This window comes from Macaca thibetana, chromosome 9, assembly GCF_024542745.1.
Source record: "Macaca thibetana thibetana isolate TM-01 chromosome 9, ASM2454274v1, whole genome shotgun sequence".
NCBI lineage: Eukaryota > Metazoa > Chordata > Mammalia > Primates > Cercopithecidae > Macaca > Macaca thibetana.
In genome coordinates, this window is record NC_065586.1 from 96,649,084 (window position 1) to 96,665,169 (window position 16,086).

Sequence of the window (16,086 nt, forward strand, 5' to 3'; positions counted from 1 at the left end):
ATATCAATATCCTGCTTGTGATACTGTGCTCCAGTTTTGTAAGATGTTACCATTAGACAGGTGAAACTATGCAAAGGGTATTGTTTTATTTCCTGCAACTGTACATGAATCTAAAATTACCTCAAAATAAAAAGATTAATTTTAAGAAACAATCAAAGAAAATTAGTACAATTTGTTTTGCACAAGTTCTTCATAAACCTCACCCTGAGAGATGGAGCACAGCCGAAATAGTATATCAAGAATCAAAAAGGCCGGGTGTGGTGGCTCACGCCTGTAATCTGAACACTTTGGGAGGCTGAAGCATGTGGATCACTTGAGGCAAGGAGTTCAAGATCAGCTTGGCCAACATGGTGAAACTCCGTCTCTACCAAAATACAGAAATTAGCTGGGCATGGTGGTGCATGCCTGTAATCCCAGCTACTTGGGAGGCTGAGGTAGGAGAATTGCTTGAATCCAGGAGGTGGAGGTTGCGGTGAGCTGAGATTACACCACTGTACTCCAGCCTGGGTGACAGAGCAAGATTCTATCTCAAAAAACAAACAAACAAACAAAAAACGCCAAAACCAAACCAAACCAAAACAAATAAACAAACAAAAAAAATCAAAAAACGTTGAAGTAATGCATATATGGAAATTCCCAAAAGCATTCTGTGATCCTTGAGGCTCCTCTTTAATGCCAGGGAAAGCAGCTATTTCCCCTCTAACACTCTTGGAGATTACATCAATATTGGGATGTGGGCGTAAGATTACAGGCGTGAGATTACACATGTATGCTCAGCATTTTGGGAGGCCAAGGCAGGAGGATTGCCTGAGACCAGGAGTTCAAGACCAGCCTGGGCAAAAAGTGAGACCCACATCTCTACATAAATAAATAAATAAATAAATAAATAAATAAATAAATAAAACAAAATTAGCCAGGCGTGGTGGCGTCTGCCTGTGGTCCCAGCTATATGGGAGGCAGAGGCAAAAGGATCACTTGAGCCCAGGAAGTTGAGGCTGCAGCGAGCTGTGTTTGTGCCATTGCACCCCACCCTGGGTGAAACAACGAGACGCTGTCTTTAAAAAAAAAGAGGGGGATCTGAAATTGAGAGGGCCATTGGACAAAGCTAGAAGGCAAGTCTTAAGTTTTTGTGCTGCAGGAAGATTTGAAAGGAGCTGTGGGATGGATGTGAGGGAGAGCAGAGCCAGTTTAGGGGCCAGTCCATCCAGGAATCCTCTACAGCATTGCTCTAGTTAGGCACCCTTCCCTTCTGTCCCATTAACCTCCATTATAATCCACTGAGATCAATAACTTTCTTATCAGATTCCCTCCCTAAACCCTACGTTTCTGGAGGGCTGGGATCATTTCACAGTTTGCCTTTACATACCATAATTTTTTTTATTTTAGCTTAAGACAAATAAAGGAATATTTGCTGTCCACTTTGTACATGTAGGACCAAGACCTTTCTTTGTGTATGGACGCACTGATTGGCATTTCACCATCATCTTTCTTTTCTCTCTCTCTTTCTCTTTCTTTTCTTTCTTTCTTTCTTTCTTTCTTTCTTTCTTTCTTTCTTTCTTTCTTTCTTTCTTTTTCTTTCTTTCTTTCTTTCTTTCTTTCTCTCTCTCTCTTTCTTTCTTTCTTTTTCTTCCTTCTTCTCTCTCTCTCTTTCTCTTTCTTTTCCTTCCTTCCTTCCTTCCTTCCTTCCTTCCTTCCTCTTCCTTCCTTCCTTCCTTCCTTTCTTCCTTTCCTTCCTTCCTTCTCTCTTCCTTTCTTCTTCCTTCCTTTCTTTCTTTCTTTCTTTCTTTCTTTTTCTTTCTTTCTTTCTTTCTTTCTTTCTTTCTTTCTTTCTCTCTTTCTCTCTTTCTCTCTTTCTTCTCTCTCTCTTTCTCTCTTTCTTCCTTTCTTCCTTTCTTCCTTTCCTTCTTTCCTTCTTTCTTTATTTTTTTTGACAGAGTTTCACTGTGTTGCCCAGGCTGGAGTGCGGTGGCACTATCTCGGCTCACTGCAATCTCCGCCTCCTGGATTCAAGCGATTCTCCTGCCTCAGCATCCCAAGTAGCTGGGATGACAGGCGCCCACCAACACAGCAGGCTAATTTTTGTATTTTTAGTAGAGACGAGGTTTCACCATGTTGGCCAGGCTGTCTCGAACTCCTGACCTTAGGTGATCCACCTGCCTCGGCCTCCCAAAGTGCTGGGATTACAGGCGTGAGCCATCACACCCAGCCTCATCTTTCTTTAATGAGCTACACCCAGAATGTGCTGACTGCCATTTTCAGCTTTGACTTCTTTAACATGGATTGGGAAATTGGAAAGTATTTGAGAACCAATATGAGTGCAAATTCCGAGGTTTTTTTTTTTTTTTTAATGATTATTCCTCATCTTTTCCAGTTGTCTCACCAATACATAATTTGATAACAAAAACTTTAAGCAACTTGCTGTTATGGAATCTTTCCAAACAGCAACATTAGTTTTGCACTTGTATTTTATTGGTTTATGTAACATTTAGTTAAATTATATAAGAATAGTATGTGCAGCTGGCTGAGTTAAAAACAAATGACTCTGAGTACGCATGCAATTCAACCAAATGGGGGAGCACAAGTGCACGGCGTCCCAGCCCATGAAAGTTTGATGAGCCACAAGTGTTAAGTCAGTATGTGTAACAGAGGATTGATGGTGTCACTTAAGCCAGTGAGCCAGGTATGTGCAGGTTGTTTTAAAAGTTCTGTTTTAATAATATCAATAATAATAACTAAAACTTATTTAATAATATCAATAATAATAACTAAAACTAGTCTGTGCCAGGCACCATGCTAAATGCTTCTATATGTATCTTTAGGGAAAAAAAAGAGAGACGGGGTCTTGCTGTCTCACCTAGACTGGAGTGCAGTGGTGCAATCATGGCTCACTGCAACCTTGACCTCCTGGGCTCAAATGATCCTCCTACCTTAGCCTCCTGAGTAGCTAGGACCATAGGCATGCACCACCATGCCCAGCTAATTTTTGTATTTTTTGTAGAGATAGGGTCTCATCATATTGCCCAGGCTGTTTTTGTTTTGTTTTGTTTTTGTTTGTTTGTTTGTTTTTGAGACAGAGTCTTGCTCTGTTGCCCAGGCTGGTTTTGAACTCCTGGGTTCAAGCAATCCACCTGCCTTGGCCTCTCAAAGTACTGAGATTACAGATGTGAGCCACCAAATCTGTCTTTTTTTTTTTTTTTTTTTTTTTGGAGACTAGGTCTCATTCTGTTGCCCAGGCTGGAGTGCAGTGTTGTTATCACAGCTCACTGTACCCTTGACTTCCCAGACTCAAGCAATCCTCCCACCTTAACCTCCTGGGTAGCTGGGACTACAGGTACACACTATCAGCCTGGCTAATTTTTTTGTAGAGACTAGGTTTTGCCATGCTGCCCATGCTGGCTTCTATAAATATCTAAGTTAATCATTACCTGAAGAAAGTATGATCATCCTATTTTATAGATAAGGAAACTGAAGCTTAATGAAATTCCATAACTTTCCCAAGGTCTCATAGCTACTAGATGGTAGTGGCGAGTTTCTTCTGGCTGATTCCAAAATCTATGCTTTTGTGCGTTACACTATATTGTTTATAATATTTATTTTATCAATGAACAACCAATGCAAGCAAGTATGCAGAGGACAGGTAAAGGCTTGGAAGTTGGAAAACATTTTCCTACAGTCAGAAAAGTGTTCCTCAAAAACCAACTGGCTCATTCTTAGCAGTTTCCTGAGGTGAGAGGACGTTCCTAGAGGGATTTGGGGTGTTTGGGGAAGCTTACACTCAGCTGGGACACGTCGGTCCTGTCTTCTATATCGATTCCAGACATCTGATCACAATCACCAGTGGCCTCCCTTTAGTTCAGTCCTGGCTTCTTTCATTTCAACTGAATCTGGTTGGAATTTTTTAATCTTAATTACAAAATTAAAGGAAAACGACAAAGCTACACTTTCAGTGCTTGGACTCATAACCCCAACATACTAACAGCTGAACCACCAACCAGCTTGACTGCCAAGGCTTATGGGCCAGTCTTCCCGTTTCAATCTCTCACCTCAACCCTGAGTGAATCAAGCTTGGCAGATTCGGGTTGGCACCATGGCTGGGCTTGGGGAGCTCCTGTTCTTTTTCCCCAGACCTCCTTCTTAGCTGTACGCCACCCCCACCTCTGAGTATCTGTCCTCTGGGCAGCTGTGCACCCCTCCACCTCAGAGCTGCCAAGCCCCCGAGCCTGTGTCTCCTGGTGAGGAAGCAGAGACAAGGCATGAGCAGGCTTAGCCTCCTGGGTAACTCTTCATCCTTAGAAGAAAAGGCCCTGCTCTCACCCTGAGGCCATTTCTCGCTGCCCTATTATATCCTGTCACCCGAAGCACACGTCCTGTCCAGAGTTCCACGCGAGTTTTCCGGGAGAGCTTGACTTCAGGCCCCAGCTGGTATTTGTGTCTGCTCTGGCCTCTGCCTGGTGCCCTGCAGACAACACTGCGCTCCCTGGAGCTCCCAGTCTCCTGCTGGATCCCTTCTGTGGTCTGGAGCAGGTTCTTCAGCTCCAGCCCTGCGCTCCCTGGAGCTCAAGTCTCCTGCTGGATCCCTTCTGTGGTCTGGAACAGGTTCTTCAGCTCCAGAAAGTTGTTCCTTTTGCTCAAAATACCCCTCCTTCTCACCTTTTTTTTTTTCCACCAGGCTACCTTTTTTTTTTCTTTTTTTTTTTTTTTTTTTTTTTTTTTTTTGAGACAAAGTCTTGCTCTGTCACCCACGCTGGAGTGCAGCGGCACCATCTGGGCTCACTGCAACCTCCACCTCCCAGGTTCAAGCAATTCTCCTGCCTCAGCCTCCCAAGTAGCTGGGACTACAGGCTTGCACCACCACACCCGGCTAATTTTTGTATTTTTAGTAGAGATGGGGTTTCGCCATGTTGACCAGGCTAGTCTCAAACTCCTGACCTCAGGTGATCCACCCGCCTTGGCCTCCCAAAGTGCTGAGATTACAGGCGTAAAGGACTGCGCATGGCTCTGGGCTACTTTTAGTTATCCTCTGGATCACAGCTCAGATGTCACCTCTTCTAGGAAGCTCTCCCAATCCCTCATTTGTGTTGAGTGCCTTTTCTCTGTGTTGGGTGCCTTTTAGCTCTTAAAACTCTAGACTGAAATTAACTCATTACTTGTATGCCTCCCCTCTCTGGACTGTGAGCCCTGAAAACCCATGTATGAGCCCTTGTTCACCGATGTGTTCCCAGCACCTAACAGGGTTTATCATGTAGTAGGTGCTCAATAAATGTTGTTCATTTAATGTATTAATCAATGATTAAACCTCTTCTCATTCGAAAGTCCCTCTAAGTTACAACCCATCATATTTTGTCTGCTATATGTAGTTCTGTCTCCTTGGTCATGTGTGGATCAGAATGAATCATATCCCCTGACTCTCATTAATGAGCAAGTGCAGCTCATCCGGCCACCCACCTCCTCAGTTCTCCTAAAGGATGTATTCTTCACAGGATCCTAGAAACCTTATGGCTTCCTATTTCTATAGATTTTCCGACAGTGAAAATACTCTATATAAATGATACATACGTCAGAATAGACTGAGTTATGTGGCTGTCACAACCCCCATTCTCAGCAGTTTAAGGTAAGGGAGGTTTATTTCTTCCACTGTGTGTATCCTAGCTAGGCTGCTTTGCACTGTCACCAACCAGGGACCCAGGCATTGCTCTAAGACGTCCTATGGTTTATAAAAGTTAAAATCCTGTTTACATTTGTTTAGCCTTCTGTTTCCTAGATTATCTAACCACAGAACGCTTTTCTTATGTAATATCTATTTACATCCCATCTTAGTCCAGTCCTTCTGGACTGCTACAGCAAAATACCTTAGCCTGGGTAATTTAAAAACAATGGGAATTTATTACTCACAGTTCTGGAGGATGGGGAGTCCAAGATCAAGGTGCCAGCAGGTTTGGTGTTTGGTGAGAACTTGCTTTCTGCTTCAGAGATGGTGCCTTCTTGAGGTATTCTCACATGGCAGAAGGGACAGGGCACCTCCCTTCAACCTCTTTTATAAGGAGACCAATCCCATTCATGAGGTAATCACCTTCTAAAGGCCCTATTCTTAATACCATTGCACTGGGGACACACACGTTTAGACCATAGCACATTATATGGACCACGCTTTGTCTTAGTTCATTTTCTGCTACTACGGCAGAATACCACAGACTGGGTAATCCATAATAAACAGAAATTTATTGGCTTGCAATTCTGGAGTCTAGGAAGTCCAAAACTGAGGGGTTAGCATCTTGCAAGGACCTTCTTGCTACTCATCTCATGGCAGAAGGGCAAAGAGAGGTTGAGAGAGAAAAGGGGGCTGAACTCAGCTTTTTATAACAAATCCAGTCCTACAATAACAGCATTAAATTCATTCATGGCCGGGCGCGGTGGCTCAAGTCTGTAATCCCAGCACTTTGGGAGGCCGAGACGGGCGGATCATGAGGTCAGGAGATCGAGACCATCCTGGCTAACACGGTGAAACCCCATCTCTAATAAAAAATACAAAAAACTATCGGGGCGTGGTGGCGGGCGTCTGTGGTCCCAGCTACTCGGGAGGCTGAGGCAGGAGAATGGCATAAACCCAGGAGGCGGAGCTTGCAGTGAGCTGAGGTCCGGCCACTGTACTCCAGCCTGGGTGACAGAGCGAGACTCCATCCCAAAAAAGAAAAAAATTAAAAATAAATAAAAAATAAAAAATTCATTCATGAAGGTGGTACCCCCCTGACCCAAACATCTCCCATTAGGTCCCACCCTGCAAGATTACTTCATTGGGAATCAAATTTCTTTTCGTTTCTTTTCTTTTTTTTTTTTTTTGAGATGGAGTTTAACTCTGTTGCCCAGGCTGGGGTGCAATGGCATGATCTGTGCTCACTGCAACCTCCACCTCCTAGGTTCAAGCAATTCTCCTGCCTCAGCCTCCTGAGTAGCTGGGATTCCAGGTGCCTGCCACAATGCCTGGCTAATTTTTGTATTTTTAGTAGAGACGGGGTTTCACCATGTTGGCCAGACTGGTCTCGAACTCCTGACCTCAGGTGATTCACCTGCCTTGGCCTCCCAGAATGCTGGGATTACAGACATGAGGCACTGTGCCCAGCCAGGGATCAGATTCCTAACACATGGACTTTGGGGGGCACACTCAAATCATAGCAGGCCTCAGGCAGGGGCAGAAATGCCAATCCAGGAGTGGTTATAGCATAATCATCTTGTGTTGCACATTTAATAGGTGATAAATTATGAATAAATCCTGAATGAATATCCCCTGACTCTCATTAATGAGCAAGTGTGTTCAACAAATATCTATGGAGCCCTTACTTTGTGCTATGTGCTCTGACAAAAGCTGGAGATGGGGAAGACACATACTAAACCACAGTAGCCACTCCCACTGTTCATGCCAAGGAAATATATTGTGAAGTACTATGGAAGAAAAGCACAAGATATGCTATGAGAGTGTGTATTAGGGTGCCCTAACCTAGCCATGTAAGGCCAACCAGAGGAAATTAATCTGCCACCCTTCACTTAAGAATTTAGTCAGACAAAGTGGGAGCGAAGAGTGGAGATTGTGGGTAGAGGTGGGAAATGTTCAAGGCAGAGAAAACAGCAAATGCAAAGGTCCTGAGGCAGGAGCAGAGGGGCCAATAAAGTTGGAACACAAAGAGGAAGAGGCAATGGACAAAAAGTCAAAGGTCTTAAAGTCTCAGGCCTCAAAGGTCAAGCTGACATTTTGAGTTTTATCCTAAGCGCAATGATGTTCAATGAAGGGGCTCCCAATTTAACAAGGAAAATACAGGCACTTTCAGCTAATTAGTTCTATGCTTTTTTTTTGCTTTTTTTTTTGAGATGGAGTCTTGTTCTGTCACCAGGCTGGAGTGCAGTGGGGAGATTTCAGCTCACTGCAGCCTCTTCCTCCCAGGTTCAAGCAATTCTCCTGCCTCAGCCTCCCGAGTAGCTGGGACTACAGGTACATGCCACTACACCCAGCTAATTTTTGTATTTTTAGTAGAGACAGGGTTTCACTATGTTGTCCAGGATAGTCTCGATCTCTTGACCTCGTGATCTACCCTCTGCCCGCCTCGGCCTCCCAAACTGCTGGGATTACAGGCATGAGTCACCGTGCCCAGCTAGTTCTATGGCTTTTTGTAATAAGCAATTTCACTGGCATAGAACTTTATGCTTTATAAAAGACTTTCTCATCATGCTCTTATGTCTTCCTTACAGTAGCCCTCTAAGGGAGATAGTTCAATTATTTGTACAGATGAGGAATCTGAGGCTCAGAGAGGTAAGTGACTTGCCCAAGGACACACAGTGAGCCAGCCAGGGAGGAGGCATTCACGTTGTAATCATTTCACTTTTTTGTTGTTGTTGTATTTTTAGTAGAGATGGGGTTTCATCATGTTGGCCAGGCTGGTCTCGAACTCCTGACATCAAGTGATCCACCCACCTCGGTCTCCCAAAGTGCTGGGATTACAGGTGTGAGCCACTGTGTCCGGCCTTGATTTCACTTTTTAGGTCAGTCATGCAGAGATAGCACTGGTTCTGCATGAGGTGGTCCTGGGGTCTATGTCCTTACTGGCCGGGAGGCCTCTTATTGAAGGGAGGCCTCTTTATTGAAGGGCTGTATGGGATCACAGTTAAGTGCTGAAGCCAAAAGTCTACCAAAGAAGTTCAAATCCCATCCTAGCCACCACTAACCAGCTAGGTGGCTTCTAGCATGTTTCTCGACTAACCCCTTTGACCCTCTCACTTCTTATTTGTAAAATGGGCTAATCATAACTTCATAGAGTTGCTCTTATGATTGAATGAGTTCATGCATGTGAAAGTGTCTGATACATAGTAGGAGCTCAACAAATATCTGTATAATTGATTTTTTAAAAGGGAGATAATAGGCTTCCTTTTATTCTGGGATAACCTTGGAATATACTGAATATGGGAGTTAAATGAGGCTCAAATCCTTAATATCAGAGTTTATTGTATATTAACGGCCTTGAGTCCCTGTGTGCTTTGCAGACATTCAAGATGGTACAGAGGAGAAACAAGTGCTGGGGTCCTCTTGATAACAATGCTGATGTTCAAAATGATGCTTTTACAGCTGACACTTCCACCTTCCAGACTGTATAGGGGACTTCTGCAGGTAGTGACTTTTCTGGGAGCTACATTCCTGGGAGCAATTGCCCAGTGTCCTCCCAGGTGGATTATTATATGGCAGCCTTGAGAGCCACATTCAAAGAGCTGTCTAGGGGTCAAGACCCTGAGGAAGCATCATTTAAGGGTCTCAAAGACCTGCTGAACATCAGCTGAAAGGCCTGTCCATGGAGCTGAGGAAGGCGAAGAACGGGAGCATGGAGCATGAGGAATATTTGGGAATCACAGAACTCAGTGAATATCCTTGACTACTTGTAGGGCTTCCAATCCAGGCCAGTGTGGACCTTTGTGGGATCCTCCATGTGCTTTAGGGCTTGATGTACTCTAAGAACTTTGCAAACCTAAGGAAAAGACATACCTTAAGTTTTCCTGGCTTTGCAAGTAATCTTTGCTTGAAGATGGGCCTACTAGAAATGGATGGTTGGTTAAATGGGCATCTCAGGGAAAAGTGGACTATGGTCTAATTATTACTGTCAAACATTTTTCTCTGACCCACAGCCCAAAATACATTCTGCATGGTGACTTAGCATATATACACATACACACATACCGGAAACAAAAGTTTTATTGAACAGTAGCTATACTTGTGTATGTGATGCATTCTGGTCTTTTATTTTCTATTTTATTCTATTTCATTAAGTTGATTTCATGATGTGCTAATGGATTGTAACATGTATTTTGAGAAACATTGGTCTAATAGATGGCAACTTGTCCTTGAAGGTGATTGAGGAGGATGTTGTTCATGAATAATGAAATTCAGATGAGCAGTGCCAAAGGCTGAGTAACCTGTGTAGTTTAAATGCTCATAGCAGATACAGAATCTGGTTTTCTGTCATTCTTAAACATTGAGATTGGAAATAGTAAAAATAACAACAATATGAAGAATAGCAACATTTAGTGAGGACCTACTCAGTTCAGACAACTGTGCTAGGTACTTGAGTGGAATAAAAATATGAATAGAAGGCTGGACACAGTGGCTTATGTCTGTAATCCCAGCACATTGGGAGGCTGAGGCAGGTGGGTCACTTGAGGCCAGGAGTTCAAGACCATCCTGGCCAACATGGTAAAACCCTGTCTCTACTAAAAATACAAAAAAAAAAAAAAAATTAGCTGGGCATGGTGGTGTGCACCTGTACTCCCAGTTACTCGGGAGGCTGAAGTATGAGAGTTACTTGAACTCAGGAGGCAGAGGTTGCAGTGAGTTGAGATTTCTCCACTGTACTCCAGCCTGGGCAATAGAGCAAGACTCTGTCTCAAAAAAAAAAAAAAAAAAGAATAGAAAACACTTTGTCCTTAAAACCTTAAAAGAATTATAATGTAGTGGGAGAGACATTCAAGATGGTACAGAGGAGGAACAAGTGCTAGGGTCCTTCTTGATAACAATGCTGATGTTCAAAATGACGCTTTTATAGCTGCCACTTCCACCTTCCAGACTGTATAGGGGACTTCAGCAGGTGGTGACTTTTCTGGGAGGCCAGGAGTTCGAGACCATCCTGGCCAACATGGTGAAACCCTGTCTCTACTAAAAATACAAAAAAAAACTTAGCTGGGCATGGTGGCGTGCGCCTGTACTCCCAGTTACTCGGGAGGCTGAAGTATGAGAATTACTTGAACTCAGGAGGCAGAGGTTGAATTGAGGTGAGATTGCTCCACTGTACTCCAGCCTGGGCAATAGAGCAAGACTCTGTCTCAAAAAAAAAAAAAAAAAGTCCATCCACAAAAGTCCACAAAAGACACACAAAAATATGAGATTTCAGGCGATGTGGCAGACTTAATTGATGTGATATGACATCACCCTCTAGAAATAGAAACTTTATAACAATTATATATGATACATTAAAAATGTATAAAAATAACAATTGAACAGTATGTGACCACACTTAAAGCAATAAATGAAAGTCCTTAAGTGCCAGGAATGAGAAGAAGACTCAAAGCCGGCAGGACGCGGTGGCTCATGCCTGTAATCCCAGAAATTTGGGAGGCCGAGGTGGGCAGATCACAAGGTGAAGACTTAAAGACCATCCTGGCCAACATGGTGAAACCCCATTTCTACTGAAAATACAAAAATTAGCCGGCATGGTGGCGTGCACCTGTAGTCCCAGCTACTCGAGAGGCTGAGGCAGGAGAATCGCTTGAATCTGGGAGGTGGAGGTTGCAGTGAGCCGAGATCTTGCCACTGCACTCCAACCTGGTGACAGAGTGAGACCCCGTGTAACATAAAAAAAAAAAAAAAAAAAAAAAAAAAAGAAGAAGAAGAAGAAGAAGACTCAAAGCCAATGTTCTAGAGGGGAGCTCAGAAAGGTCTTAGAGTCAATAATATGTCATAAGGGCTAAACTTGAATAGTGATGAAGACTGAAGAGCAGTCCCCAGGCCTCTGTATGATTGGGGAGCTGGAACTGAGCTCCCTTCATTAATTTAGAAGCCATGGGTATTGCCTGTCCGTGTAACAGGAATCAGCAAACTTAACCCACAAATGCAGATTCAGTGGAGTAGCTTGTCATCTTTCTGGGCCTAAGGGTGAAAAAAGAGTCTTCTTTGAGAGATAACAACCCCAAGCCTGTGACAAACATGGGTATAGAGTACGATTTTGCACTACGTACAAGCCGTGGAAACCTTAATTCAAGAAAATAATAAATAAACTGGTCCAGAAATGGTGACCAGTTTATTTATTGGTGAACTCATGGAGTTTCAGCAGAGGCAAACTGCTCATTATAATGCCTCCTCCATAGCTAAGGGTATGCAAGTGTCCCACAGAAATCAAGTTCTGCTGGAGATGAGTTCACAAACACTACAAAGAAAGAGAAGAAATAAGCCACTATAAGAAAGAGAGTTGGCTAGGCACAGTGGCTCACACCTGTAATCCCAGTGCTTTGTGAGACTGAGGCGGGAGGATTGCTTGAGTCCAGGAGTTCAAGACTCAAAATGCTGAAGAAAAATAACTATCAACTTACAGCTCTATACCCATATAATTATCATTCAATAGAAAAGTTGGAAAAAAAAAGATACTTTTCAGATTCAAATGAGAGTTTGTTTTTCACAGATTCTTGCTAAGAGAATTTCTAAAAGACGTACTTCAGCAAGAAGGAAATCGACACAAAAGGAATATTTGGGTTATTAGAAGCAGTGATATGCAAAGAAATTGGTAAATATGTATGTAAATCTAATAATAATGACTATTTTGAAAGTATAAAAATAAGATGAGACTAAAATACTGATAAATAACATGAAAGATGAAAAAAGTTGGCTTACATTCTAAGATCCTTCTACTATTTAAAAGAACAGAAATATAGATTGACTTTATTAAGTAAAAATTAGTCTTCTTTACTAATTACTTAGTCTTTATTAAGTTAAATGTACATATTTTTTAAAAGTTAAAGGTGGCTGGGCGTGGTGGCTCATGCCTGTAATCCCAGCACTTTGGGAGGCTGACGTGGGTGGATCATGAGGTCAAGAGATTGAGACCATCCTGACCAACATGGTGAAACCCCGTCTCTACTAAAAATACAAAACAATTAGCTGGGTGTTGTGGCGTGAGCCTGCAGTCCAATCTACTTGGGAGGCTGAGGCAGGAGAATTGCTTGAACCCAGGAGGCAGAGGTTGCAGTGAGCTGAGATCATGCCACTGCACTCCAGCCTGGTGACAGAGCAAGACTCCATCTAAAACAAAAGTTAAAGGTAACTCTCATTTCTCAAGAAATAGAGTATTTAACTTCCATACCAGTAGACAAGAAAATAAAGAACAGAGAGAATAAAGAAAACTTGATCAATGCTGTAGAAAGCATGAAAGAGGGAAAAACAAACAGGGAAAAGAAGAAAAGAAAAAGAAAAAGCATAGTAAATATAAAACACAAAATAAGATGACAGAAGTAAGTCCAAATGTATGAATCACAATAAATGTAGACATATAAAACTTGCCCATTTAAAGAGACTCTCAAATCAGATTTTTCTTAAAAAAAATTCCAGGTTGAGGCTATTCACAAAGGACTTACATAAACCATAAAGCCACAGAAAGGTTGAAAATGAAGATATGAAAACAAGATATGCTAGGCAAATATTAACCAAAGGGAAGCTAGGCCAGCAATGTTGATGTCAGACAAGAATTTAAGAGCAAAGGCATTAACAGGGATAAACCAGGACATGACTTATTGGTAAAAGGAGTAATCTAAAAGGAGGTTTACAGATCAGCATGCTGGAGAGATCCTGCCAGAGCTTGGGTCCAGCCAGTGCAGACTCTTCTGCTATGGCCAGGGAGCTGAGGGACAGCTTCCTGCTCTGACTGCATCTGGATTGACTGTGCCTGCCTCGATAGGGTGTGCTCAGCCCATGTTGTGAACACCAAAACAAGGCATTGCTGGAAATAAACATGCTATACTTACCATGTATAGCTTATAATTGTTGTACAATTTAGGCACATGTTTATTGTAAACCTTTAGTTTTTGAACTTAGTGAAGTGGAGGGATCAGAAGAAAAAACCACTAACCAGAGTTCCCCAATAGTGGGCAAGGGTGACAAACTGGGCTGGGAAAGAACTGAATTCTCCATGGGGCTCAAAAATATCCAACAGCTTGGATGTGTCCTGGGTGTTTCTCTCAAACTCACTTCTGTGAGAGGGAGGGACCTAAGGGGCTCTGGGATTTGGAGTCAAAATGGAGAGTTTGGTATATTTCCTTTTAGTAGATCAAGTGGCCAGAAAATAAGGTGGTAGGAACCTGGGTGAGGCTTACCATCCACAAAAGTCCTCACTTCTGAAGTTGGATCAGAATGTGGTGTTACAGCCTCAACCTAACCAGACATCTACAGACACTCAGAATTGTAACTTCTGGACACACCTCCCTTTGGATATTATTGTGCCTCCAGACCTATTACACTGTGATGGATCCATGGGACTTGGCATGTGGCCTTCTTGGCCCCATCCTTCAACTCCAGCCAGCTTGCTCTGGGGCCAAGATCTTGCCCTTTATGATGGAGTTGTTCTTCTCAAGAGTTTTTATCTTCCCATCCTTTAGAGAGTTTGTGAGTTTATTTCTGTGGCATGCACCTCTTGGGGTATCTGTCCAGCATCTTTGGGAGCTACTCTCCCTACCCATAGGGGTGGATCTCCTGGAGCTGTATTTGGTCACAGTTGACTGAAGCAAGGCCTCACACAAAGTGAGCTAATCAGGTTTCTGCTCTTGGGAGTTGGGAATTTGAGCTGATGGGACCGGAGTCTGGGATGCGTGCAACAGAGTCACATTAATAGCATCAAGGGCTGGTTGTGGTGGCTCACGCCTGTAATCCCAGCACTTTGGGAGGCCGAGGCGGTCGCATCACTTGCGGTCAGGAGTTCAAGACCAATCTGGCTAATATGATGAAACCCCGTCTCTACTAAAAATACAAAAATTAGTAGCCAGGTGTAGTGGCATATGCCTGCAATCCCAGCTACTTGGGAGGCTGAGGCAGGATAATTGTTTGAACCCAAGAGGCAGAGGTTGCAGTGCGCCGGGATTGCACCACTGCACTCCAGCCTGGATGACAGAGCGAGACTCTGTCTCAAAATAAAATAAAATAAAATAAAATAAAATAAAAGCATCATGAAGGAGACGGCCAATGGGCTTTGGCTTCTAGAGATGGAGAGCTGCCGTGGCTTCTGTCCTTTTCAAGCCCAAATGTGTGAGATACTCTTGGATATTCTCAGTATGTAACCCTTTATGCTTAAGCTAGCTCCAGTTACTTTCTGTCATTTATTGCTTTATTAACGTGGCTTAGTTAAGGAAGAAAGGGTCTTCTCCTAGCAATTCATACACCTGCAAATTCAGAAGCTCTGGTTCATGGTGGCCCAAGGGCTCCAATAATGGTGATAGCTCAGCAGATAGAGCAGGTAGAGCAGATACTGAACCTGCCTGTCATTCATTGGGTAGGACTGTCTTGTCTCATCCCAGATGAGTAGCTGAAAAGCTCTGACCTTGCCTTTCCCTGCCTAGCAGGTATCTGGGACTTCTACTAGACGAGAGGAAGGAGCTACACCAAAGGGTTCCATTAACAATGTTGGACCAGGCAACTGGTAAACTACTCTAGGATCAAAATTGTGTTGTGAGAACCGTCCAGGGAATCAGGGCAAGAAATCAGAATTTTGTATTCTGGAGCTGCATCTAGAGGGCAGGGCTCTCTGAAGACACTGGCCATACTTGATCCTGTAGGGTGGTGTTCCTTGTGGACTTTCGGTGCACCTGATCCTGCATTCTTTCTGTATTCTCCATGTGCCATGGGTTTACCTGTTCCTGTGGGTGATATTCCTCAGAGACCATGGATATATATGATCCTGCAGGTGGTTTTCCAGGAAACCATTTCTGTATCTGGTTATACAGGGTGGAGTCCCTTATAGACCATAGTGCTACCTGGCCCTGTGGGGATGTGTCCCTGGGGTCACAGGTGTGCTTAGGCTGCTGTTCGGTGGCACTACTTGGATGGGCATGGTATCCCCAGGGACTGCAGTCCAGCCTAGTCCTAACTAGCGTGGCCTCCACATTCTTATCAAGACATTCTATATGGGAACAGTCTCTTATTAAAAATAAAGACCACTACAGAAAACTGCCAACTAATAAAGGTAGAAGTAATTATAGAGTTAGAAAATACACCATTTTGTAACCACCGTAGTCGTAATTGATCCAGGCAATGTTATCAGTGATGCTAAAATCACTGGATGAAAGATGCTCAGAGAACAGGATATTCACAGTGTCAAAGTTTCCCCCACAGATCATGTATTAATTATGAAGGGGAAAGGGTGCCTTTACAATGGATACATCTAGATACCACCTTAAAATGATCAAACTTATCATCGCCAATAATGGCAGAAACTGACGTCACGTGTCCCTGATGTGATGTGCTGAGAAGGACACGTCACTGATGTGTATCCCAGCCTGGAATCTTCAGCCTGAACTGAATCA

At 43.3% G+C, this 16,086-nt stretch overlaps 1 protein-coding gene across 2 annotated transcripts in view; it reads right to left on the minus strand.

Moving 5' to 3' along the window:
- Positions 1-16,086, minus strand: part of NDUFB8 (NADH:ubiquinone oxidoreductase subunit B8) — a 943,883-nt gene that overhangs the window by 73,140 nt on the left and 854,657 nt on the right. The window contains exon 1 of one of the 2 annotated variants that reach the window (XM_050805048.1): positions 6,741-6,744. The exons of the other annotated variant lie outside the window; for it this stretch is intronic. The gene's annotated coding sequence lies outside the window, so the exon portion shown is untranslated. Of the gene's footprint in view, positions 1-6,740; positions 6,745-16,086 lie in introns of those variants that run through there. 2 annotated transcript variants of the gene reach the window in all.